Genomic DNA, 27922 nt, shown 5'->3' on the forward strand with positions numbered 1-27922 from the left:
CAAGTGTGGTATACTTAAGCTCCCAATCCAACAGCTAGAATATCTTTCTTCCTTCTCATTAATGCTTGATCTTTAGTATGAGCAGAAATTTTGCAACATCCTGCTGATGTAGAGCCTACCCGAACAATCTAATAAGGTCGTCCCATAATGCTGTAATATAATCAAATTCAGCAAACAGAGGATGAGCAGATTCCATGGTATTAGTCACATAAATAGCTGCTATCAGTTTTTTAATGAATTTCCATCTTAAACTGTCTTCCTTTAATTAGAAATATGTTTCCTCCACTTCCAATTAAAGAATAAATCAATTTTTAGGAATTTTGATTGCAACCCGTTAACAACTTTTGCTGATTCAAAACAGTCCTAGTTCAAAGCAAAGTTAAGTAACTCAGTACATAGTTTATTATAGTTTTTTCTTCAAGGAAAGGTTTATGTTGATTTTGAAAATAGAATCCATTGTTTAATAATTACAACTTTTATTTTAAAATGAGTGGTTTACTTTTTTTTCGTTCCCCGTTAGAGTTTATTCTGATATGTATAACTAATGAGATTAAGGTGTATGTATAAATATCGAACCAAGATTTCATTGTGAATATACTGCTAAACCATCTATTGTTGTTGTTTGTAAGTCTAAGTCGATTACCTTTTTTTTTTGTGAAACTTTTATTACACTATATCAACTTAAATATTCTCATTTGTTTCGCTTTTTCTCTGCCATCTTAAAAATTTCATTGTAAGAAACATCATAAAACAAAAATCATACACCTTAACGTGTAGTAAATTTTTACTTTTAACTAGTTGACTTGTAATCAAACTATAATTTGTAAGGAGAATAGAGGCATCATGATTATTAGATATACATTCACATGTTACAAGTTGATGTGCAGTAAAGTACTTCTATCCGATAAGTGCCTCAAGCAATGCATCTATGTTCCTTTAAAAAAATGGAGAAGGTGAGTATTGAATATAACAGAATTGAAATATAAGTATTGGTCGATGTCTAAGGTTAATTTCTCATATAGCACCATTATGTAAATAATGTTTTCATTTGTTAAATCACATCTGAAACCAATGTGATAAATAAGTAAGACTATCATTTCAAAATTGCATTGAACTCTAATGGGCATTATCTACCTTGTGTATTCAAGGAAGGATTTTCAGAAAAATCGTATTTCCATTGCACATATGTATTTGTGGTACTTACTTTGTTTTAATGATTTATGTTACTAGTTTAAGAAAACATTGTTTTAATGGCCCCAGATTATCACAGATTGAGATGTAATTCTTTGATAATACATGTTGTGGAGAATTTGAGTTTTCCTGAGATGGAGAACTTTAGTCTTACATGGACTATTTTTTCTTGCTAGGATATACAGAGGAGTGTAGAAGCATTATGATTGTTAGAATTACATTCAACGTAACTAGTTAAGGTGTAGGAGGAAGTTTCTAGATGAAAAACGCTTCAAAAGATTCATGAATTGTGTTCAAGGCTAACCAAACTAAAGCTATGGAAAGCAAATCAGATATGACAAATCTACAAAAACAGGTATACTCATTTACATCCATGAGTAGCTAAATTGTTTTATTCCTAATAATCTCTTGTTGATTATAATTGTTTATCATGTTTTAATAATGTTATAATAACCATCTTTGGAAAGTTTGTTACGGAAATATTCTGCGAGTAAGTATGCCCAAACTATGTCATCCTAAAGTTGAAACCGGTAGGCAAGAAGGCCGATTAGGGGAGTAAACAAGAGTTGAGGCGCGGTTAGGGTAACTGATTAAAGAAGAAAACCGTAGTAGTGACCAGACGAGATGATTATTAAATCGTTATTATTGCATAATAAATAAGTATAATCTATTAAGAGGTTAGAAGGAATAAGATTTTTAGCAAAAACATGTTGAAATGAATACTTATTTACTAGATGATGATGTTAATTACAAGATATTTGATACTCTATATATTGAAAAATCTTAATACTGATATAAAAAGAATAATTTATGAAATATTATTGACATACGAGATAAACGAAGAAACAACCCAAGGTTGGACAGAATTAATTATACCAGATGATTTTGACATAGATTTTGATCTAGAATTATTCATAGATCAGTGATTGATTATTTATACTTACAATTCTGGAGAGAAACTAAGGAAGAAATAGAACTACTTGAAAAGCTACTAATTGAAAATTTGTACAAGTATTTAAGAACTCGAGAAAATAAATATTTAGAATATATTGCAAATAACGCTAATGAAATTCAACGATTAAATCTACTTAAAAAAGAATATTATGGAAAAATATTTTATTCCTAAAATCATGAAGAACAGTCAGAAAACAAATAAAGTAACTACCATAACAAAAACTAAGATAGAAAGAAAAATACGAAAAATACAGAAAAAGTTAAAAACTTTATATATAGAATATGAATTATTACAACTTACTAAAACAAATACTAGCAAGACAAATCCTTTGATATATATAATTTCTAAAACAGAATATAAATATGTTTGTTATCTGAAAAAACAATATGAACAAAGAAAAATATAAGCAACAACTGATAGAAAATATATATATAAAAAAACAAGAGTTAAAATATAGAAAAGAAAGACTAGAAGAAAATATGTTAGACGGAGTATATAATAAATCGATATTAGCACAAAGAAAAGTTATATTTATGCTAGAAATACAAATAAATTGCCTTGAATATAAATTACAACATGAATTATAATGAATAAAGAAGAATTTGCAGTAGACGAAAAAATATATGAAAATCAAGACGGATTGGTAATAAAAATAATATTTTCAAATTTAGGAAGACGATATAAAAAAATAGGAAATAACTTGTATTTAATGCTAGAAAAGGAAACATCAAAATTAGAAGATAGTTTAACACCATCAAAAGAGATTGAGAAAATAAAAACACAAGCAAAACAGGAAGTACAAAATCTAGAAGAACTAAAAAATATAAAAATAAGTGAATTAAAAAAAGAATTAGCCGAGCTAAAATTATTATATGAAACCAAACAAAAAGAAAAAAAAATAGAAAAAAAATAAAGAACTAGAAAAACATAAAGAACTTGAATTGACTAATGAAATAAATAAGATGAAACAAAAATTACATGAAAATTTTGAAATAGACGAAATAGACGAAATAAATGAATCAGCTACAATGAACGATCAAAAATCAGAAATAAGTGATATAAGTGAAACATACACAGAACTTTTTAAACAAGTAAATAACCCGAAAGAATTAGAAATAAATACAGGAGATGTAAATCAACCTAGCACATCAAGAGTTAAAACCCCGGAAAATAGTCCTAGGAGTAGTCCCAGAAGGACAGCACCAACTTATTATACAGATAATTATGAACGATCAGATAAAACAAATGCAATATGGAATAGCAGATTAAATAAAAAATGGACGCCTAGACCAATAACTGAACAATATAACTTTTTAGATCTAGATTGTGTCATAGATATAAATAAAGCAATCTTACTATGGGTAGGAAATATATCTAAACAACTAATTGATAACAAAATAACAACAAAAGAAACACCAGGATATATAGAAAGAACTTTTGTTGGATCAACGAAATTATAGATAGGAAATTTACCCCCAGAAAGTCTAGAAACACTTAGGAGTGATAAGAAAATAGATGGATTTCCATCAACAACAAATATAGATATACTAGATAAATATGAATTAGCAATACGAAATGAATTTGGTGGCATGACTACCGAAATAAAAGAACAAAATAGAGAAAAAAATAATAAATAGACAACTTATGACAAAATTAGCTATATGTAATATGTGCTATATAGAAGAATATGCATGTGCATTTAAAGAATATTATTATAAAGCAAGATATGATACAAACGAAGAAAAAGAAATAAGAAAATAATATTTTACAAAATTACCAGAACCATTTAGTACAAAAATAATTAAAGATTGGAACAATGAAGGATTAACAGATACTTTAGGAGCTAGAATAAAATCTCTACAACAATGGTTTGTACAATTATGTGAAAACTATAAGGAAAAAATAAAAATGGGGAGAGTACTAATTAAAAATCTAGCATGTTGTAAAGATAAAACAGCACCACCGTTTGGTTGTACAGATAAATATTATAAAAAACAAAGACCTAGACGACACAAAAATTATAGAAAAACCAAAACTAGATATAAATACAAGAAGCCAAGACAAAGATATTTTGTAAAAAATTATCAAATAAAAAGACTGTATAGACCCAAAAGAAAACTAACAGAATGTACTTGTTACAACTGTGGAAAGATAGGACATTTAGCTAGAGACTGTAAGTTACCTAAGAATCCAAAAAGAAAACAAATTGCAGAAGTAATTATAGATAATGACGAATACATGCAGATAGATTACATAGACTATGAATTAAGCGAAAATGATAGTATATATGAATTATCGGATATAGAAACTGAATTAGGAAATGAAGAAACGAATATTGATCTAGATAAGGATGCAATGAACGAAGAAATCTAATGTCTGAAGATGACATAAAGATAATATCTAAGGAAGACTATCAAAATGAAGAATCATCAGAACAAAAAACTATATTTGATAATACAATCTTTGAACAAATAAAAGGAAAAGAATTAGATTTAAGTGTTGAAAAAGTACTTGAAATACCCACCTTAAGAAATTGGTTCAAAAGACAAAAAGATGAATACTATTGTCACGACCCAAAATGGGTCGCGAGTGGCACCCACACTTATCCTACTATGTGAGCGAACCAACCAATCTAAACCCCAACAGTTCAACCATAAATAACATAATATAATGCGGAAGACTTAAAACTCATTAATGAAAATCGATTAAATAACTTCTAAAAACTCAATACTTATTATTCTCAAAATCTGGAAGTCATCACCACAAGAACATCTATCCTCAAATTACTAAATCTAAGAATATCTAGGAAGCTAAAATAAATAAACAGCTAGTCCATGCCGAAACTTCAAGGCATCAAGACATGAAGAAGAAGATCCAGTCCAAGCTAGAGGCATTAGCTCACCCTGAGATCCGACGTGATGAAGACTGGCTAGAGTTGCGGTTGAGTTGAAGACGATGGCACGTTTGCTGCACTCCACAATTAACAAAGAATAACAAATACAAGTAGGGGTCAGTACAAGGCACAAGTACTGAGTAGATATCATCGGCCAACTCAAAATAGAAAACAATATATTTCAGATAATAACATAAAACCAACCAAATGCTTAACAGGTGATAGCAACAAGTATAAGAATCATTTAAAAAATCACCAAACACATCTATGAGGACTCAATCCTCCACACCATACTCTTTTGGGAAATCGGTTTCTTTTACAATCTGAGTATGTTAGCATAATTCAAGATTCATTCTCTTTACTATCCTGGTGTCGGAACGTGACCCCCGATCCATTACTATCCTGGTGTCGGAACGTGACCCCCGATCCATTACTATCCTGGTGTCGGAACGTGACCCCCGATCCATTACTATCCTGGTGTCGGAACGTGACCCCCGATCCATTACTATCCTGGTGTCGGAACGTGACCCCCGATCCATTACTATCCTGGTGTCGGAACGTGACCCCCGATCCATTACTATCCTGGTGTCGGAACGTGACCCCCGATCCATTACTATCCTGGTGTCGGAACGTGACCCCCGATCCATTACTATCCTGGTGTCGGAACGTGACCCCCGATCCATTACTATCCTGGTGTCGGAACGTGACCCCCGATCCATTACTATCCTGGTGTCGGAACGTGACCCCCGATCCATTACTATCCTGGTGTCGGAACGTGACCCCCGATCCATTACTATCCTGGTGTCGGAACGTGACCCCCGATCCATTACTATCCTGGTGTCGGAACGTGACCCCCGATCCATTACTATCCTGGTGTCGGAACGTGACCCCCGATCCATTACTATCCTGGTGTCGGAACGTGACCCCCGATCCATTACTATCCTGGTGTCGGAACGTGACCCCCGATCCATTACTATCCTGGTGTCGGAACGTGACCCCCGATCCATTACTATCCTGGTGTCGGAACGTGACCCCCGATCCATTACTATCCTGGTGTCGGAACGTGACCCCCGATCCATTACTATCCTGGTGTCGGAACGTGACCCCCGATCCATTACTATCCTGGTGTCGGAACGTGACCCCCGATCCATTACTATCCTGGTGTCGGAACGTGACCCCCGATCCATTACTATCCTGGTGTCGGAACGTGACCCCCGATCCATTACTATCCTGGTGTCGGAACGTGACCCCCGATCCATTACTATCCTGGTGTCGGAACGTGACCCCCGATCCATTACTATCCTGGTGTCGGAACGTGACCCCCGATCCATTACTATCCTGGTGTCGGAACGTGACCCCCGATCCATTACTATCCTGGTGTCGGAACGTGACCCCCGATCCATTACTATCCTGGTGTCGGAACGTGACCCCCGATCCATTACTATCCTGGTGTCGGAACGTGACCCCCGATCCATTACTATCCTGGTGTCGGAACGTGACCCCCGATCCATTACTATCCTGGTGTCGGAACGTGACCCCCGATCCATTACTATCCTGGTGTCGGAACGTGACCCCCGATCCATTACTATCCTGGTGTCGGAACGTGACCCCCGATCCATTACTATCCTGGTGTCGGAACGTGACCCCCGATCCATTACTATCCTGGTGTCGGAACGTGACCCCCGATCCATTACTATCCTGGTGTCGGAACGTGACCCCCGATCCATTACTATCCTGGTGTCGGAACGTGACCCCCGATCCATTACTATCCTGGTGTCGGAACGTGACCCCCGATCCATTACTATCCTGGTGTCGGAACGTGACCCCCGATCCATTACTATCCTGGTGTCGGAACGTGACCCCCGATCCATTACTATCCTGGTGTCGGAACGTGACCCCCGATCCATTACTATCCTGGTGTCGGAACGTGACCCCCGATCCATTACTATCCTGGTGTCGGAACGTGACCCCCGATCCATTACTATCCTGGTGTCGGAACGTGACCCCCGATCCATTACTATCCTGGTGTCGGAACGTGACCCCCGATCCATTACTATCCTGGTGTCGGAACGTGACCCCCGATCCATTACTATCCTGGTGTCGGAACGTGACCCCCGATCCATTACTATCCTGGTGTCGGAACGTGACCCCCGATCCATTACTATCCTGGTGTCGGAACGTGACCCCCGATCCATTACTATCCTGGTGTCGGAACGTGACCCCCGATCCATTACTATCCTGGTGTCGGAACGTGACCCCCGATCCATTACTATCCTGGTGTCGGAACGTGACCCCCGATCCATTACTATCCTGGTGTCGGAACGTGACCCCCGATCCATTACTATCCTGGTGTCGGAACGTGACCCCCGATCCATTACTATCCTGGTGTCGGAACGTGACCCCCGATCCATTACTATCCTGGTGTCGGAACGTGACCCCCGATCCATTACTATCCTGGTGTCGGAACGTGACCCCCGATCCATTACTATCCTGGTGTCGGAACGTGACCCCCGATCCATTACTATCCTGGTGTCGGAACGTGACACTCCGATCCCCTAATACTACGTGTCGGTTCGTGACACCCGATGCACTAACCTCATTCTTTTAGTTCATCAAGTCTTCTTTTATGCCAAGACATCATCATTAACAAAGAGGTTTTAAGGTTTTAAGATTCAACAGCCTCATCATGCAAATTCATCACAATTATAGAATCATATCAAGTATGCACACAATTAAGCATATAGGAGACTTTACAATACTACCCAATACATATCATTCGCTATTAAGAGTTTACTATGGAATAGCATAAACCATAACCTACCTCCACCGAAGAATTGTGATCAAGCAAGCTACTTCTCAAAACCCCTGCTTTCCTCTTCGCTTCTCTCTGTTTCTCGCTCGTTCTCCCTCTCTTTCTGTCTCTTTCTATTTTTCTTATTCAAACCCTATTTCTTTTACCCTAATTTTCATATAATTAAGTATAAAAGATGATAAAATACCCCACTATTTGTTTCAAGGTTATCTCTTTTAACCCCTAAGTAATTGAATTATTAACATTAAACCACTAACTTTATAATTATAAGCAGGAATAGTCCAAAACGCCCCTTAAAAATTTAACAGAAATCCGACCAAGTCAGGGTTACGCAGCCTGTGACGGCCCTTCGTGCCTGCGACGGTCCGTCCTGCTGCTTTCGTCACAAAGTTCAGAGACTAAATTTCGCTAAAGGGTCTGTGACGGTCCGTCGTGCCCACGACGTTCCGTCCTGCCATGTCGTCGTGAAGTTCAGATAGTTGTCCTCAGTACCCAAATTTTCAGAATCTAAGTGTTCTGGAACGAGATCCCCTCGACGGTCCGTCGTGCCCATGACGGTCCGTCGTGGGATCCGTCGATCTAGACAGTTATTGCCAGAATAAACTCTACTGCTCAAAACGACTAAACAGGTCGTTACAATAAACAATGAAGTTCTTACCCTCTACTGGCAAGGTAAGGATAGGTGCAGTAATCAGCATGGTCTTGAGTTTCTGAAAGCTTTCCTCACATTCGTCCGACCATACAAATGGAACATTCTGCTTAGTCAAGTTCGTCAAGTGGGAAGCAATAGAAGAGAATCCCTTGACAAATCGACGGTAGTAACTGGCTAAACCAACAAAGCTTCTTATTTCTGACACATTAGTAGGTCTTACCCAATTCTTCACTACTTCGATCTTAGAAGGATCCACCATCACTCCATCCTTAGAAACCACGTGCCCCAAGAAGGACACTGAATCTAGCCAAAACTCACACTTGGAGAATTTGGCATAAAGCTTTTTCTCCCTCAACATTTTCAACACAATTCCCAAATGCTCCTCATGTTCCTTCTTACTCTTGGAGTATATTAGTATATCATCAATAAATACGATCACAAAGAGATCCAGATATGGCTTAAAAATCCCGTTCATCAAGCTCATGAAAGCAGCAGGGGCATTTGTTAGTCCAAAGGACATTACCAAGAATTCATAATGCCCATACCTGGTTCGAAAAGCAGTCTTTGGCACATCTGCTGCCCGTATTTTCAATTGATGATAACCAGACCTCAAGTCAATCTTAGAGAAGACACAAGCACCTTGTAACTGATCGAACAAATCATCAATGCGAGGAAGAGGATACCTGTTCTTAACAGTTACTTTATTTAGTTGCCGGTAATCTATGCACATCCGAAGACTCCCATCTTTCTTCTTCACAAACAAAACAGGAGCACCCCAAGGGGATGCACTCGGTCTAATAAAGCCTTTCCCTAACAATTCTTGAAGTTGGGCTTTTAACTCCCTTAACTCTGCTGGAGCCATTCTATAAGGAGGTATGGAAATGGGGCGAGTACCCGGCTCCAGATCAATGCAAAAGTCAATATCTCTATCCGGTGGCATACCAGGAAGGTCTGCAGGGAACACATCCAGAAACTCACGGACTACCGAAACCGACTCAATTGAAGGTACTTGGGTAGTATCATCCCTGAGGTGTGCCAAGAAAGCTAAACACCCTTTACTAACCATTCTCTTAGCACGAAGAAAGGAGATGATACGAACTGGAGTGGAAGTGTAGTCACCCTCCCACACTAACGGATCTGTCCCAGGCTTGGCCAACGTTACAGTTTTAGCATTACAATCTAAGATTGCAAAATTTGGAGAAAGCCAAGTCATACCCAGAATTACATCGAAATCACCCATTTCTAAGATAACCAAGTCTACATGAGTATTGCTCCCCATAAAAGTCACCAGACAAGACCTATACACCTTTTCAACTATCACAGACTCACCCACCGGAGTAGAAACACGAATAGGCATGTCAAGCATTTCACAATGTAAATTAAGACCAGTAGCAAATGAGGAAGATACATATGAAAATGTGGAGCCAGGATCAAATAATACAGAAGCCATGCAATCACAAACCAAAAGATTACCTGTGATAACAGCATCTGATGTCTCCGCTTCAGACCGCCCAGGGAAAGCGTAACAATGGGCCCTATCACCTGTCTGCCCGTTTCCCCTACCATGTGGTGTTGTAGTAGTTCCAATTTGTCCGTCACCCCGGCCGTTTTGGTGACCACCATTACCTCGGCCACCACGCCCTCCAGAATAACGGCCTCTTCCATGACCACCTCTACCTCTGACTGTTGGGGGTCTGTAACCTTGTTTTGGACAAAACCTCCTAATGTGTCCGATCTCTCCACATCCATAACACTCTCTGGACTCAAGCATAGGTCTCTGTGAGAACGACGAGGTCTGGGGATGACCTCCAGACTCAGAGAAGTGTTGACCGGTCTGCGGTGGACCCCCAACTACGGTCTGCAGTGAAGACTGAATAGGTCGGGCTGGATAACCTCCTGAACCCTGCCCTCTGGAGTAAGAACCATTAAACTCACCTCCCTTACGAAACCTTTTAGATGTCGATGCCATGGTGAAGTCATCTGGCTTCACTCCCTCCACCTCTATCACGAAGTCTACCACTTCCTGGAAGGATTTCGCTGTAGCCGCTACCTGTAAGGCTGAAATCCGCAAATCTGACCTCAACCCTTTCACAAAACGGCGAATCCGCTCTTGTGAACTGAAGCAAAGCTGGGTGGCATACCTAGATAATGCACGAAACTTAGCCTCATACGCAGTGACCGTCATTCTGCCTTGCTCTAGGCTCAAGAACTCATCTCTCCTCCTATCCCTCAAAGTCCGGGGTATATACTTCTCCATAAATAAGCTAGAGAATGACGCCCAAGTCATAGGTGGTGCCTGTGCTGGTTGACACTCAACATATGACCGCCACCACATTTTGGCGTTTCCCTGAAACTGATAGGTTACAAACTCAACGCCAAATCGTTCCACTATGCCCATTTTATGTAGTAACTCATGACAATCAACCAGAAAATCGTAGGCATCCTCAGATTCAGCACCCTTGAAGACTGGAGGTTTCAATTTCAAGAACTTACTGAAAAGTTCATGCTGATCACTTGTCATTATAGGCCCTGTAGTCAAACGAGGAAACGTGCCTATTTCCAATGAAGCATCCATGCGGGGAGCCACAGCAGCTGCCTGTTGTACTTCCGGAACCTGAGGTGCTGGTGCAGAAAACACTGGAGGTGTCTGACCTTGATCAGATAACCCGCTAAGATAAGCAAGCACCTGATTAATCATCTGTGGGGTAGGTTGGGGTGGTAATTCCTCATTCTGCACTTGCTCACTTTCCCCTTCCTCACCCTCTCTTACTACTTCCTCAGTCGGTGGAGGAGTCACCGCCCTAGTACTAGATGGGCCAGGTACTTGTCCTCTTCTTCTAGAGGACGTTCTCCCGCGACCTCTACCACGGCCTCTTGCCACTACTCCTCTTCGAGCTACAGCCCCAGTGGCTGGCTCAGACGCATCTTGTCTTGCCGGGGTTGGTGTTGGCGCGGTTGTTGCTCTAGTTCTAACCATCTGCGAAATAGAGTGAAGATGGTCAGATACCAATTTGTATCACCTAGATACCAATTGGATCCAAGTAATAGCAGGAAAGATAGAAAGAAAAATGGAATTTTCCTAAAGACTTATAGCCTCTCAAAGAAAAGTAAAGCCGTCCCCCTACCATTCCTTAAGACTCTACTAGACTCGTTCTTGTGTGATGAGACCAACGAACCTAATGCTCTGATACCAAGTTTGTCACGACCCAAAACGGGTCGCGAGTGGCACCCACACTTATCCTACTATGTGAGCGAACCAACCAATCTAAACCCCAACATTTCAACCATAATAAACAAAATATAATGCGGAAGACTTAAAACTCATTAATGAAAATCGATTAAATAACTTCTAAAAACTCAATACTTATTATTCCCAAAAACTGGAAGTCATCACCACAAGAACATCTATCCTCAAATTACTAAATCTAAGAATATCTAGGAAGCTAAAATAAATAAATAGCTAGTCCATGCCGGAACTTCAAGGCATCAAGACATGAAGAAGAAGATCCAGTCCAAGCTAGAAGCATTAGCTCACCCTGAGATCCGACGTGATGAAGACTGGCTAGAGTTGCGGTTGAGTTGAAGAGGATTGCACGTTTGCTGCACTCCACAATTAACAAAGAATAACAAATACAAGTAGGGGTCAGTACAAGGCACAAGTACTGAGTAGATATCATCGGCCAACTCAAAATAGAAAACAATATATTTCAGATAATAACATAAAACCAACCAAATGCTTAACAGGTGATAGCAACAAGTATAAGAATCATTTATAAAATATCCAAACACATCTATGAGGACTCAAGCCTCCACACCATACTCTTTTGGGAAATCGGTTTCTTTTACAATCTGAGTATGTTAGCATAATTCAAGATTCATTCTCTTTACTATCCTGGTGTTAGAATGTGACACTCGGATCCTCTACTATCCTGGTGTCGGAACGTGACACCCGATCCATTACTATCCTGGTGTCGGAACGTGACACTCCGATCCATCTACTATCCTGGTGTCGGAACGTGACACCTGATCCATTACTATCCTGGTGTCGGAATGTGACACCCGATCCATCTACTATCCTGGTGTCGGAACGTGACACTCCGATCCCCTAATACTACGTGTCGGTTCGTGACACCCGATCCACTAACCTCATTCTTTTAGTTCATCAAGTCTTCTTTTATGCCAAGACATCATCATTAACAAAGAGGTTTTAAGGTGTTAAGATTCAACAGCCTCATCATGTGAATTCATCACAATTATAGAATCATATCAAGCATGCACACAATTAAGCATATAGGCGACTTTACAATACTACCCAATACATATCATTCGCTATTAAGAGTTTACTATGAAATAGCATAAACCATAACCTACCTCCACCGAAGAATCGCGATCAAACAAGCTATCTTCCCAAAACCTTTGCTTTCCTCTGCGTTCTTCTCTTTCTCTCGTTCGTTTCTCCCTTCTCTCTCTGTTCTTTCTATTTTTCTTATTTCAAAACCCTCTTTCTTTTACCCTAATTAGCATATAATTAAGTATAAAAGATGATAAAATACCCCACTATTTGTTTCAAGGTTATCTCTTTTAACCCCCAAGTAATTGAATTATTAACATTAAACCACTAACTTTATAATTATAAGCAGGAATAGTCCAAAACGCCCCTTAAAACATTTAACAGAAATCCGACCCAGTCAGGGTTACGCAGCCTGTGACGGCCCGTCGTGCCTGCGACGGTCCGTCCTGCTGCTTTCGTCACAAAGTTCAGAGACTAAATTTCACTAAAGGGTCTGTGACAGTCCGTCGTGCCCACGACGTTCCGTCCTGCCATGTCGTCGCGAAGTTCAGAGAGTTTCCTCAGTACCCAAATTTTCAGAATCTAAGTGTTCTGGAACGAGATCCCCTCGACGGTCCGTCGTGCCCATGACGGTCCGTCGTGGGATCCGTCGATCTAGACAGTTATCGCCAGAATAAACTCTACTGCTCAAAACGACTAAACAGGTCGTTACAACTATGTAGTTAGCCAGAAAGAACACATCATAGATTGTAAATATACAAAAGGAAAGGAACAAATACATATACTAAATAAAAGGATAATAAATAAAGAAATACAATATATAAAAGCTAAAACACCCATAAAATACGTACACTTAGGTGGAACAGAAATATTGATAAAAGCTTGCTTTAGGGATGGAATAGATACACCCATTGAAATATAGTTAGCAGATGATAGAATTATATACCCTATAAAAAAAAGCATAATTAGTGCGGTAAAAGGAAATTTAATATACCAAAAATTTAATTTTATAATAAGTGCCAACTACTCAGTATCATTAACAGATAGAAATATAGATAAATCATTAGTTTTATATTGAAAAATGTCTGGAATAGAACTAGCACCAGGCAGTAAAATATTTACAGCAAGATGTAAAAACATATATATACTGACAACAAAACATAAAGTAACAGCATGAAATAAAATCGATAGAATAAAGATAGAAAATCCTTTTGAAAGAATAATTACTATAATAGACAACAATGACTATAGTTACAAAGAAATTGACATAGAAGAAGATTTAGAAATTGTGAAAGAAAGATTGAGTACTTCAAATGTACCAAATACATTAACTAGATCTACCTCTTCAAGAATGACCACATCTAAAAGGAACTATGAAATCTCACAAAATTTATTAAATACAGAAGAGATAACACCATACCACTATTTTATAGCAGGAATAATGGACCAAAGAAGATATAAAATTTTGATAAATACAGGACAAGAAGGGAATTATATAACGAGAGAATTAGTATTAGAAACAGAAATTATAAAAACAGGACACTTATGCCCTGGATTACCTAGTGAGATAGTAACCACAAACGAAGAAATAACAGAAAAAGAAATAATTATAGGAGGAATACCATTAGTAATACCATTTAAAATCTACCAAGGAAGCCAAAACATTACCCTAGGAATAAAATGGTTAGAAAAAGTTAAACCATATACTATAGAAAATGAACAATTAATAATAACCTACCAAAATAAGAAAATAATTATCAAAAGAACAAAATGAATAATGCAAATATATATATACTTGCAAAAATTATTGCAGAAAGATACCACAACAGACATTATACCCCCATGATAGATACAGGAGCAGAAGCAAACATATGTAAATATAATTGTTTACCAGAAGATAAATGGGAAAAATTAAAAACACATGTGGTAGTGACATGATTTAATAATGAAGGTAGTATAATCACATATAAAGCAAAAAGTATAAAAATACAAATATGGGATAAAATACTAACAATAGAAGAAATGTATAATTTTGAATGTACAACAAAAAATATGTTATTAGGAATGCCGTTTTTAGAAAGATTTTACCCTCATATTATAACAAAAACACATTGGTGGTTTACCACACCATGCGGAAATAAAATAGGAGCAAAAAGAGTATATAACAAGCAACGTAAGCCCACAGAATGGATAACAGGAGGTGAAAAGATAAACCAACAAATGGAAAATATAAGTAAAAATCAAATAACACAATTAGAAATTATCATATTTATAATAGATAAAGTCAAGATAATTAACGAACAACTTGAATTATTATATAGTTAAAATCCATTACAAGGATGGGAAAAACATAAGACGAAAGTAAAAATTGAATTAATAGATGAAAATAGTATAATTACACAAAAACCACTAAAATATAATTTTGATGATTTAAAAGAATTCAAAATGCATATAGATGAACTGTTAAAAAATAATTATATATAATAGAGCAATAGTAAACATACAATTCCAACATTTATAGTTAATAAACATAGTGAACAAAAACGAGGTAAAAGTAGAATGGTTATAGATTATCGCAACTTAAATGCTAAAACTAAAACATATAATTACCCAATACCAAATAAGATACTAAAAATAAGATAGATACAATGATATAACTAGTTTAGTAAATTCGATTGTAAATCAGGATTTTATCACTTGAAATTAGAAGAAGAATCTAAACAGCTAACAACATTCACAGTACTGCAATGTTTCTATGAATGGAATGTTTTACCCTTTGGATACAAAAATGCACCAGGAAAATACCAACATTTTATGGACAACTATTTTAACCAATTAGAAAACTGTATTGTTTATAGAGACGACATATTATTATACTCGAAAACACAAGATGAACATATAAAGTTATTAGAAAAATTCATACATATAATTAAACACTCAGGCATAAGCTTAAGTAAAAGGAAAGCAGAAATAATGAAACCCCAGATAGAATTCTTGGGAATACAAACAGATAAAAATGGAATAAAAAAGCAAACACATATAGTACAGAAGATTGTTAATCTTGATGAAAATATAGATACAAAAAAGAAATTACAATCATTTTTAGGAATAGTAAACCAAGTAAGAGAATATATACCAAGATTAGCAGAATATCTAAAACCATTACATAAAAAACTTAGGAAAGATGTTGAATATCATTTTGATGATAAAGACAAAGAACATATAAGACGTATCAAGAATTTATGCAAAAAATTACCAAAACTATAATTTCCAGATGAAGATAAACGATTTATATGTATTGTAGAAACAAACTCATGTAACCATAGTTATGGAGGAGTTTTGAAATACAGATACGATAACGAACAGATTGAACATCATTGCAGATATTACTCAGGATCATATACAGAAGCACAACTAAAATGGGAAATAAATAGAAAAGAGTTATTTGCACTATATAAATGTTTATTAGCATTTGAACCATATATAGTTTACAATGAATTTATTGTTAGAATAGATAATACACAACTTAAATGGTGGATCACTAGAAAATTACAGGATTCAGTCACAACTAAAGAAATATGAAGATTGGTATTAAATATACTGAATTTTACATTTGCAATTGAAGTAGTCAAAAATGACAAAAATATGATTGCAGACTACCTATCAAGACAAAGCTACTCAAACCGAACAAGATAATCCAATGGAAAATATACTCAAAACCTTAACTACACTTTGCACAAAAGTGGACAGTATAGGCTTGAGAGTACAAAAGCTAGAGACTAATGAAGAGATACTGAAGTCTAAAGCTATAAGTCAGCAGCATGACAATAAACATGCGGAGCTACGTCGTACAGCAGACGGTAAACAGCCAGAGCTAGAAGGAGACGTTGGGAAACTCCTTAAAACCCACAACGATGTTAATATTGCAGGTACAAGCACAGGAGCTATGGAAAAAACTACTCCAAGAAATACAAATCTAAATAGCCTATTTGCAAAACCATATATTCCAAAAATCCAAATAATAGATACTCCAACACCACAAACATCCACATATGCAGCAAGCCTACATAAAGAAAAGAAAACATATAACCATATTTCCCAAACTTACATTGAAAATATATACAAAATACAAACCTTTTTAAACCTTAAACCTAGATCTACCACAACTACCGAAAAGACCCAAGATTATTTAACCTAAAAACTACAAGGTTACAACAGACTGATTGCACAACCAAAGACAAACGTCAATCTAGTCAAAACTTTTTATAATTATGGATTATTGAGTACAGTTTATACATATACAGGAGAAGAGATAAGTGGAATCCCAGAGATCCACAAATCATTTTTAACATATAAAAAGATAACAAAAGGAAATTTATTTTTTATTAAATTCTATACAGCACCAGCTGAGATACTCTACAATGAGATAAAACCGATGATCCAGGTAGTAAAAATTGGATTAACTCGGGAGATGATAATACCGGAAGAGATAAGACAACAGCCGGAGATATCAAAAGTTGAGATACCCAGTTTTTATGCAAATAAAAGAATAATTGGGTTATCAACTATCATACAAGAATTAGCTAATAATTATTTACAAGGAAATGCTATATGGAGTTATTATTCCGGAGACCATTTAATGATCTACGCCAATTCGCGAGAAGTAAGACAAGCAGATATGGAAGAAGTCCAGAAATGGATTTTATCTCTACTGAAACCAGAATCTACACCAACAACTAGAGCACTAAAGAAAGGATTTATTTCTGAAGAATTATTAACAAAATACTGCAAGTTAATTGGACACAAATATCCGGAACACATATGCTCGAAATGTAACGAAGGAGATGATACTATCCCTGAAGTCCTATTCGAATAAAGAAAGCCAGACAGCTTGCAAGAAAAGATAGGAGAAGATGAGATAGACATCAGAAAAGATATGTAAAGTTTTTGTAAAATAAACGTCTAAGTCAAGTATAGACTTAGTCAAAAGTTACTTTTAGAAAAGTAACTTTATGAAAAGTATAAAAAAAATAAAAAAAAAATCTTTTGTTTTCTTGTGTCGGCCAAAATAAAAAGGGCCATGTGTAAAGTAGAATAGTAGAATGTGTCACCTACTTGGTTAAAGTAGTAAGTTTTCCTTGTATAAAAAGAGGGCTTCCCCTCATAATAAAATCATCCTTTACAAGCAGCTCTCTCCTCTCTCCTCTTAAATATTCTCTTCTAATTCCACTACCAAATCCCGCTTCCACCCACCATGATCTACGCCAATTCGCGAGAAGTAAGACAAGCAGATATGGAAGAAGTCCAGAAATGGATTTTATCTCTACTGAAACCAGAATCTACACCAACAACTAGAGCACTACAGAAAGGATTTATATCTGAAGAATTATTAACAAAATACTGCAGGTTAATTGGACACAAATATCCGGAACACATATGCTTGAAATGTAAAGAAGGAGATGATACTATCCCCGAAGTCCTATTCGAATAAAGAAAGCCAGACAACTTGCAAGAAAAGATAGGAGAAAATGAGATAGACATCAAAAAAGATATGTAAAGTTTTTGTAAAATAAACGTCTATGTCAAGTATAGACTTAGTCAAAAGTTACTTTTGGAAAAGTAACTTTATGAAAAGTATATAAAAAAAGTCTTTTGTTTTCTTGTGTCGGCCAAAATAAAAAGGGCTATGTGTAAATTAGAATAGTAGAATGTATCAGCTACTTGGCCAAAGTAGTAAGTTTTTCTTGTATAAAAAGAGGGCTTCCCCTCATAATAAAATCATCCTTTACAAGCAGCTCTCTCCTCTCTCCTCTTAAATATTCTCTTCTAATTCCACTACCAAATCCCGCTTCCACCCACCATTGGTATCAGAGCAGTCAGGTAAAAATAATCTAAATAAAAAGGCTAACCAAACTAAAGCTATGGAAAGCAAATCAGATCTGACAAATCTACAAAAAAAGGTATACTCATTTAAATCCATGAGTAGCTAAACTGTTTTATTCCTAATAATCTCTTGTTGATTATAATTGTTTATCATGTTTTAATAATGTTATAATAGCCATCTTTAGAAAGTTTGTTACGGAAATATTCTGCGAGTAAGTATGCCCAAACTATGCCATCCTAAAGTTGAAACCGGTAGGCAAGAAGGCCGATTAGGGGAGTAAACAAGAGTTGAGGCGCTATTAGGGTAACTGATTAAAGAAGAAAACCGTAGTAGTGACCAGACGAGATGATTATTAAATCATTATTATTGCATAATAAATAAGTATAATCTATTAAGAGGTTAGAAGGAATAAGATTTTTAGCAAAAACATGTTGAAATGAATACTTATTTACTAGATGATGATGTTAATTACAAGATATTTATACTCTATATATTGAAAGATCTTAATACTGATATAAAAAGAATAATTTATGAAAAATTATTGACATACGAGATAATCGAAGAAACAACGCAAGGTTGGGCAGAATTAATTATACCAGATGATTTTGACATAGATTTTGATCTAGAATTATTCATAGATCAATGATTGATTATTTATACTTACAATTCTGGAGAGAAACTAAGGAAGAAATAGAACTACTTGAAAAGCTACTAATTGAAAATTTGTACAAGTATTTAAGAACTCGAGAAAATAAATATTTAGAATATATTGCAAATAACGCTAATGAAATTCAACGATTAGATCTACTTAAAAAAGAATATTATGGAAAAATATTTTATTCCTAAAATCATGAAGAACAATCCGAAAACAAATAAAGTAACTACCATAACAAAAAGTAAGATAGAAAGAAAAATACGAAAGATACAGAAAAAGTTAAAAACTTTATATATAGAATATGAATTATTACAACTTACTAAAACAAATACTAGCAAGACAAATCCTTTGATAGATATAATTTCTAAAACAGAATATAAATATGTTTGTTATCTGAAAAAACAATATGAACATAGAAAAATATAAGAACCAACTGATAGAAAATATATAAAAAAAAGACAAGAGTTAAAATATAGAAAAGAAAGACTAGAAGAAAATATGTAAGCAGAAGTATGTAATAAATCGATATTAGCACAAAGAAAAGTTATATTTATGCTAGAAATATAAATAAATTGCCTTGAATATAAATCACAACATGAATTATAATGAATAAAGAAGAATTTGCAGTAGTCGAAAAAATATATGAAAATCAAGACGGACTGGTAATAAAAATAACATTTTCAAATTTAGGAAGACGATATAAAAAATAGGAAATAACTTGTATTTAATGCTAGAAAAGGAAACAGCAAAATTCGAAGATAGTTTAACAGCGATGGTAAGAATAACAAAGGAAAACGAAGAAATAGATAAATCAAAAGAGATTGAGAAAATAAAAACACAAGCAAAACAGGAAGTACAAAATCTAGAAGAACTAAAAATTATAAAAATAAGTGAATTAGAAAAAGAATTAGCCGAGCTAAAATTATAATATGAAACCAAACAAAAAGAAAACAAATAGAAAAAATAAAGAACTAGGAAAAGATAAAGAACTTGAATTGACTAATGAAATAAATAAGAAGAAACAAAAATTACATGAAAATCTTGAAATAGACGAAATAGACGAAATAAATGAATCAGATACAATGAACGATAAAAAATCAGAAATAAGTGATATAAGTGAAACATACACAGAACTTTTAGAACAAGTAAATAACCCGAAAGAATTAGAAATAAATACAGGAGATGTAAATCAACCTAGCACATCAAGAGTTAAAACCCCGGAAAATAGTTCTAGGAGTAGTCCCAGAAGGACAACACTTATTTATTATACAGATAATTATGAACGATCAGATAAAACAAATGCAATATGGAATAGCAGATTAAATAAAAAATGGACGCCTAGACCAATAACTGAACAATATAACTTTTTAGATCTAGATTGTGTCATAGATATAAATAAAGCAATCTTACTATGGGTAGGAAATATATCTAAACAACTAATTGATAACAAATAACAACAAAAGAAACACCAGGATATATAGAAAGAACATTTGTTGGAACAACGAAATTATGGATTAGAAATTTACCCCCAGAAAGTCTAGAAACACTTAGGAGTGATAAGAAAATAGATGGATCTCCATCAACAACAAATATAGATATACTAGATAAATATGAATTAGCAATACAAAATGAATTTGGTGGCATGACTACAGAAATAAAAGAACAAATAGAGAAAAAATAAAAAATAGACAACTTATGACAATAGCTATATGTAATATGTGCTATATAGAAGAATATACATGTGCATTTAAAGAATATTATTATAAAGCAAGATATGATACAAACGAAGCAAAAGAAATAAGAAAACAATATTTTACAAAACTAGCAGAACCATTTAGTACAAAAATAATTAAAGATTGGAACAATGAAGGATTAACAGATACTTTAGGAGCTAGAATAAAAATTCTACAACAATGGTTTGTACAATTATGTGAAAACTATAAGGAAAAAATAAAAATGGGGAGAGTACTAATTAAACTAACATGTTGTAAAGATAAAACAGCACCACAGTTTGGTTGTACAGATAAATATTATAAAAAACAAAGACCTAGACGACACAAAATTAAAGAAAAACCAAAACTAGATATAAATACAAGAAACCAAGACAAAGATATTATGTAAAAAATTATCAAATAAAAAGACCGTATAGACCGAAAAGAAAACTAACAGAATGTACTTGTTACAACTGTGGAAAGATAGGACATTTAGCTAGAGACTGTAAGTTACCTAAGAATCCAAAAAGAAAACAAATTACAGAAGTAATTATAGATAATGACGAATACATGCAGATATATTACATAGACTATGAATTAAGCGAAAATGATAGTATATATGAATTATCGGATATAGAAACTGAATTAGGAAATGAAGAAACGAATATTGATCTAGATAATGATGCAATGATCGAAGAAATCTAATGTCTGAAGATGACATAAAGATAATATCTAAGGAAGACTATCAAAATGAAGAATCATCAGAATAAAAAACTATATTTGATAATACAATCTTTGAACAAATAAAAGGAAAAGAATTAGATTTAAGTGTTGAAAAAGTACTTGAAACACCCACCATTTAATAACTCCATATAGCATTTCCTTGTAAATAATTATTAGCTAATTCTTGTATGATAGTTAATAACCCAATTATTCTTTTATTTGCATAAAAACTGGGTATCTCAACTTTTGGTATCTCCGGCTGTTGTCTTATCTCTTCCGGTATTATGATCTCCTGAGTTAATCCAATTTTTACTACCTGGATCATCTGTTTTATCTCATTGTAGAGTATCTCAGCTGGTGCTGTATAGAATTTAATAAAAAATAAATTTCCTTTTGTTATCTTTTTATATGTTAAATATGATTTGTGGATCTCTGGGATTCCACTTATCTCTTCTCCTGTATATGTATAAACTGTACTCAATAATCCATAATTATAACAAGTTTTGACTAGATTGGGGTTTTTCTTTGGTTGTGCAATCAGTCTGTTGTAACCTCGAAGTTTTTGGGTTAAATAATCTTGGATCTTTTCGGTAGTCGTGGTAGATCTAGGTTTAAGGTTTAAAAAGGTTTGTATTTTGTATATATTTTCAATGTAAGTTTGGGAAATCTGGTTATATGTTTTCTTTACTTTATGTAGGCTGGCTGCATATGTGGATGTTTGTGGTGTTGAAGTATCTATTATTTGGATTTTTGGAATAAATGGTTTTGCAAATAGGCTATTTAGATTTGTATTTCTTGGAGTAGTTTTTTCCATAGCTCCTGTGCTTGTACCTGCAATATTAACAACGTTGTGGGTTTTAAGGAGTTTCCCAACGTCTCCTTCTAGCTCTGGCTGTTTACCGTCTGCTGTACGACGTAGCTCCGCATGTTTATAGACATGCTGCTGACTTATAGCATTAGACTTCAGTATCTCTTCATTAGTCTCTAGCTTTTATACTCTCAAGCCTATACTGTCCACTTTTGTGCAAAGTGTAGTTAAGGTTTTGAGTATATTTTTCATTGGATTATCTTGTTCGGTTTGAGTAGCTTTGTCTTGATAGATAGTCTGCAATCATATTTTTGTCAGTTTTGACTACTTCAATTGCAAATGTAAAATTCAGTATATTTAATACCAATCTTCGTATTTCTTTAGTTGTGACTGAATCCTGTAATTTTCTAGTGATCCACCATTTAACTTGTGTATTATCTGTTCTAACAATAAATTCATTGTAAACTATATATGGTTCAAATGCTAATAAACATTTATATAGTGCAAATAACTCTTTTCTATTTATTTCCCATTTTAGTCGTGCTTCTGTATATGATCCTGAGTAATATCTGCAATGATGTTCAATCTGTTCGTTATCGTATCTGTATTTCACAACTCCTCCATAACTATGGTTACATGAGTCTGTTTCTACAATACATATAAATCGTTTATCTTCATCTGGAAAATATAGTTTTGGTAATTTTTTGCATAAATTCTTGATACGTCTTATATGTTCTTTGTCTTTATCATCAAAATGATATTCAACATCTTTCCTAAGTTTTTTATGTAATGGTTTTAGATATTCTGCTAATTTTGGTATATATTCTCTTACTTGGTTTACTATTCCTAAAAATGATTGTAATTTGTTTTTTGTATCTACATTTTCATCAAGATTAACAATCTTCTGTACTATATGTGTTTGCATTTTTATTCCATTTTTACCTATTTGTATTCCCAAGAATTCTATCTGGGGTTTCATTATTTCTGCTTTCCTTTTACTTAAGCTTATGCTTGAGTGTTTAATTATATGTATGAATTTTTTCTAATAACTTTATATGTTCATCCTGTGTTTTCGAGTATAATAATATGTCGTCTATATAAACAATACAGTTTTCTAATTGCTTAAAATTGTTATCCATAAAATGTTGGTATTTTCCTGGTGCATTTTTGTATCCAAAGGGTAAAACATTCCATTCATAAAAACCTTGCGGTACTGTGAATGTTGTTAGCTGTTTAGATTCTTCTTCTAATTTCAAGTGATAAAATCCTGATTTACAATCGAATTTACTAAAATAGTTATATCCTTGTATCTATCTTATTTTTAGTATGTTATTTGGTATTGGGTAATTATATGTTTTAATTTTAGCATTTAAGTTGCGATAATCTATAACCATTCTACTTTTACCTAGTTTTTGTTCACTATGTTTATTAACTATAAATGCTGGATTTACTATTGCTCTCTTGTATATAATTATTTTTTAACAGTTCATCTATATGCATTTTGAATTCTTTTAAATCATCAAAATTATATTTTAGTGGTTTTTGTGTTATTATACTATTTTCATCTATTAATTCAATTTTTACTTTCGTCTTATGTTTTTCCCATCCTTGTAATGGATTTTCACTATATAATATATCTAGTTGTTCGTTAATTATCTTGACTTTATTTATCTATTTAAATATGATAATTTCTAATTGTGTTATTTGATTTTTAATTATATTTTCCATTTCTTAGTTTATCTTTTCACTTCCTTTTATCCATTCTGTGGGTTTACGTTGCTTATTATATACTCTTTTTGCTCCTATTTTATTTCCGCATGGTGTGGTAAACCACCAATGTGTTTTTGTTATAATATGTGGGTAAAATCTTTCTAAAAACGGCATTTCTAATAACATATCTTTTGTTGTAAATTCAAAATTATACATTTCTTCTATTGTTAGTATTTTATCCATATTTGTATTTTTATATTTTTTGCTTTATATGTGATCATACTACCTTCATTATTAAATCCTGTCACTACCATAGGTGTTTTTAATTTTTCCCATTTATCTTTTGGTAAACAATTATATTTACATATATTTGCTTCTGCTCCTGTATCACGGGGGTATAATATCTGTTGTGCTATCCTTCTGCAATTATTTTTGCAAGTATATATATTTTCATTATTCATTTTGTTCTTTTGATAATTATTTTCTTATTTTGGTAGGTTATTATTAATTGTTCATTTTCTATATTATATGTTTTAACTTTTTCTAACCATTTTATTCCTAGGGTAATATTTTGGCTTCCTTGGTAGATTTTAAATGGTATTACTAATGGTATTCCTCCTATAATTATTTCTTTTTCTGTTATTTCTTCATTTGTGGTGACTATCTCACTAGGTAATCTAGGGCATAAGTGTCCTGTTTTTATAATTTCTGTTTCTAATACTAATTCTCTCGTTATATAATTCTCTTCTTGTCCTGTATTTATCAAAATTTTATATCTTCTTTGGTCCATTATTCCTGCTATAAAATAGTGGTATGGTGTTATCTCTTCTGTATTTAATAAATTTTGCGAGATTTCATAGTTCCTTTTAGATGTGCTCATTCTTGATGAGGTAGCTCTAGTTAATGTATTTGGTACATTTGAAGTACTCAATCTTTCTTTCACAATTTCTAAATCTTCTTCTATGTCAATTTCTTTGTAACTATAGTCATTGTTGTCTATTATACTAATTATTCTTTCAAAAGGATTTTCTATCTTTATTCTATCGATTTTATATCTTGCTGTTACTTTATGTTTTGTTGTCAGTATATATAAGTTTTTACATGTTGCTGTAAATATTTTACTGCCTAGTGCTAGTTCTATTCCAGACATTTTCCAATATAAAACTAATGATTTATCTATATTTCTATCTGTTAATGCTACTGAGTAGTTGACACTTATTATAAATTTAAATTTTTGGTATATTAAATTTCCTTTTACCGCACTAATTACGCTTTTTTCTATAGGGTATATAATTCTATCATCTGCTAAATATATTTCAATGGGTGTATCTATTCCTTCCCTAAAGCAAGCTTTTATCAATATTTCTGTTCCTCCTAAGTGTACGTATTTTATGGGTGTTTTCGCTTTTATATCTTGTATTTCTTTATTTATTATCCTCTTATTTAGTATAGGTATTTGTGCCTTTCCTTTTGTATATTTACAATCTATGATGTGTTCTTTCTGGCTAAATACATACAGTATAGAAGAAGTTTATATATTTTGATCTTCTTTTTTCATAAGTCTTGCAATCCCTCTTATCTTTTCTTCCAGGGGAACATGGTTAGCTCATTATCCGTCCCTGATCTTTTCTGCATTCTTTTGTGGTATTTCACGCTTTACAGGACATACCTAACTATAGAAAAGGATGTAAGTTTCTTCCAGTACTCAACAACACAAAAATTGTAATTACAACAAAAGGCTTGAAACCTTGGAAAATTTAGTACTTAGTATGGTGAGTATGGAATATATTCCTGTTTTTGTCATCGCAACACATTGATTTTCAGCTTTTACTCGTTATTCCGAAACTTGATAGCTCATAAGTTCTCCTCTTGTTGTTTTCATCAGTTTGAAAAGGATGAAATTTTTGTACGAAATCACACCTCATGGGTTTGGTACTATCCTGATGGTTTCTTCAGCACTGTTTTGTTTGCTTAGAAGGTAATTATAAACATTCTACGCGTCACATAATCTCATATATTTCTACATAATTCACTTTTTTCTGATCATAAATCAATCTAAGTTTCACTATGGAAGTACAAAGACCATTTTAAATTTGTCATGTAATCCCTGATTTTGATAGGATATTTCCTGATCTTGATTTATGATTTGTGTATATTTGTAAATTATTTCTTCGCCGTTGTATCAGTTGTTATTGTATTTGCAGAGTTAGATGTATTATTTGTTATAAAATGGCTGAATTGTTCTGTCTTTTACTTTGTTTCAGATACTTTGCCTTTAGCTCTGTTTCTCTTCCCTTTATTCCCCCTTGCTAGCAATGGATTATAAGTATTGTTCTACTGTAACTATTAACACCTATTTGATCGATTTCAATGTTGGAATTCAACTACAAATGCTCATGCATGACCTTCCAAAAAGTAAGTTGGGTTTCTCTTTCTCATAGTTATGTGGTCACGTATATTAAATCTGGTTGTCAAAGATGTTAGCAACTTAAAGTAAAATATTTTTTTTAATCTACTAATATTTCATTTTAGACAACCAGACCTGACAAATCCTTGTCAAAAAATTATAAATTTTTAAGGTGTATACAACACTAGGGAAATTCTTGTTATGATAGGATTTTCAAGTGTTGTTAACCTTCTTTGTTTGTAAATTTGTATTTAAGTTTATCACACTAAGGGAAAGATGACTTATTACTGCTAAGAAAGAAATCATATAATTTTGATGTTTATGCTAATATAACCTTGCCTATGCATGTCCCATTGTCAAGGGAAGTACCAAATACGTATATATTCATGTTTTTACTTGAATTACATCTGGTTTGACTTAACGGTGTGTTCTAAGGAATATGCTTAGTTTGCCATCATTATTTGGTTTAAAATTTTCTCTAATTTTTCTGTTTCTCAGGCAACATGTGTTGAAATAGGACTCTAATTGCTGGATGTGTTTGCAACAACACAAATTGCTATTTATTATTACAGGAAATGTAGGACTAAATAAGAAAAGGCTAAGAATCCATTGTCTCTACAAATTGTGTTCTCACAACATCTGTAATATCCAAGTATTTCTTTTAAATTTAGTTATAGAAAGTACTGAATGGATTTTAATATGGATTTAACGAATATATTTTTAAATGGCTATGTATTTAATCTATCTTATGTAGGTTTCCATTTTTCGGATATTTGGATTGTATATTAGTGGTGATACGATGATGGGGGATGATATGCAAAGGTATATTAATATGGTGGCCACAAGTCAATTCAATCAATTGAAATTGATGCACACTTTTTGAATATTAAAGTGTTAAGTTTATATTTGGTTTTGTGGAATTCATTGCTAGTGGACATTTTTGAAATATTATTTTATTACTATATGTTCCTAGATATTTCTTCTTCAAAGTCAATTGCAATTATATTTATTTTTGTGTTATTTATTAGATAATATAATGTTTGTGATAGACTTTATTAATGTGTTATCAAAGAGACATCAATAATGTGGATTATTAATAAAAATTACTTCATTTACTGTAGTAAAGACTACATAAATGTTATTTTATATGAGTATCAAATGGAACGTTTGAAAGTGTGGACAAAAAGGAAGCATAGACCACACATAAAAGTGTTGTTTACGGTAATAAA

The 27922-nt window shown here is 33.8% G+C and overlaps 1 long non-coding RNA gene across 4 annotated transcripts; it reads left to right on the top strand.

Annotated features, from left to right (window-relative positions):
* Nucleotides 1–27667, top strand: LOC114078344. 4 transcript variants are annotated; one of them, XR_003579960.1, is made up of 5 exons: nt 1–197; nt 1368–1546; nt 25949–26058; nt 26172–26264; nt 27192–27667. It is a non-coding gene; the product is annotated as an uncharacterized LOC114078344 (long non-coding RNA). The 4 variants fall into 4 exon arrangements; XR_003579958.1 differs by lacking the exons at nt 1–197; nt 1368–1546 and having other exon boundaries at nt 25808–26058; nt 26172–26701; XR_003579959.1 differs by lacking the exons at nt 1–197; nt 1368–1546; nt 27192–27667 and adding an exon at nt 26551–27185 and having other exon boundaries at nt 25809–26058.
* Nucleotides 27668–27922: the final 255 nt, after the last annotated feature.

This window comes from Solanum pennellii, chromosome 8 (assembly GCF_001406875.1).
Source record: "Solanum pennellii chromosome 8, SPENNV200".
NCBI classification, from domain to species: Eukaryota; Viridiplantae; Streptophyta; class Magnoliopsida; order Solanales; family Solanaceae; genus Solanum; species Solanum pennellii.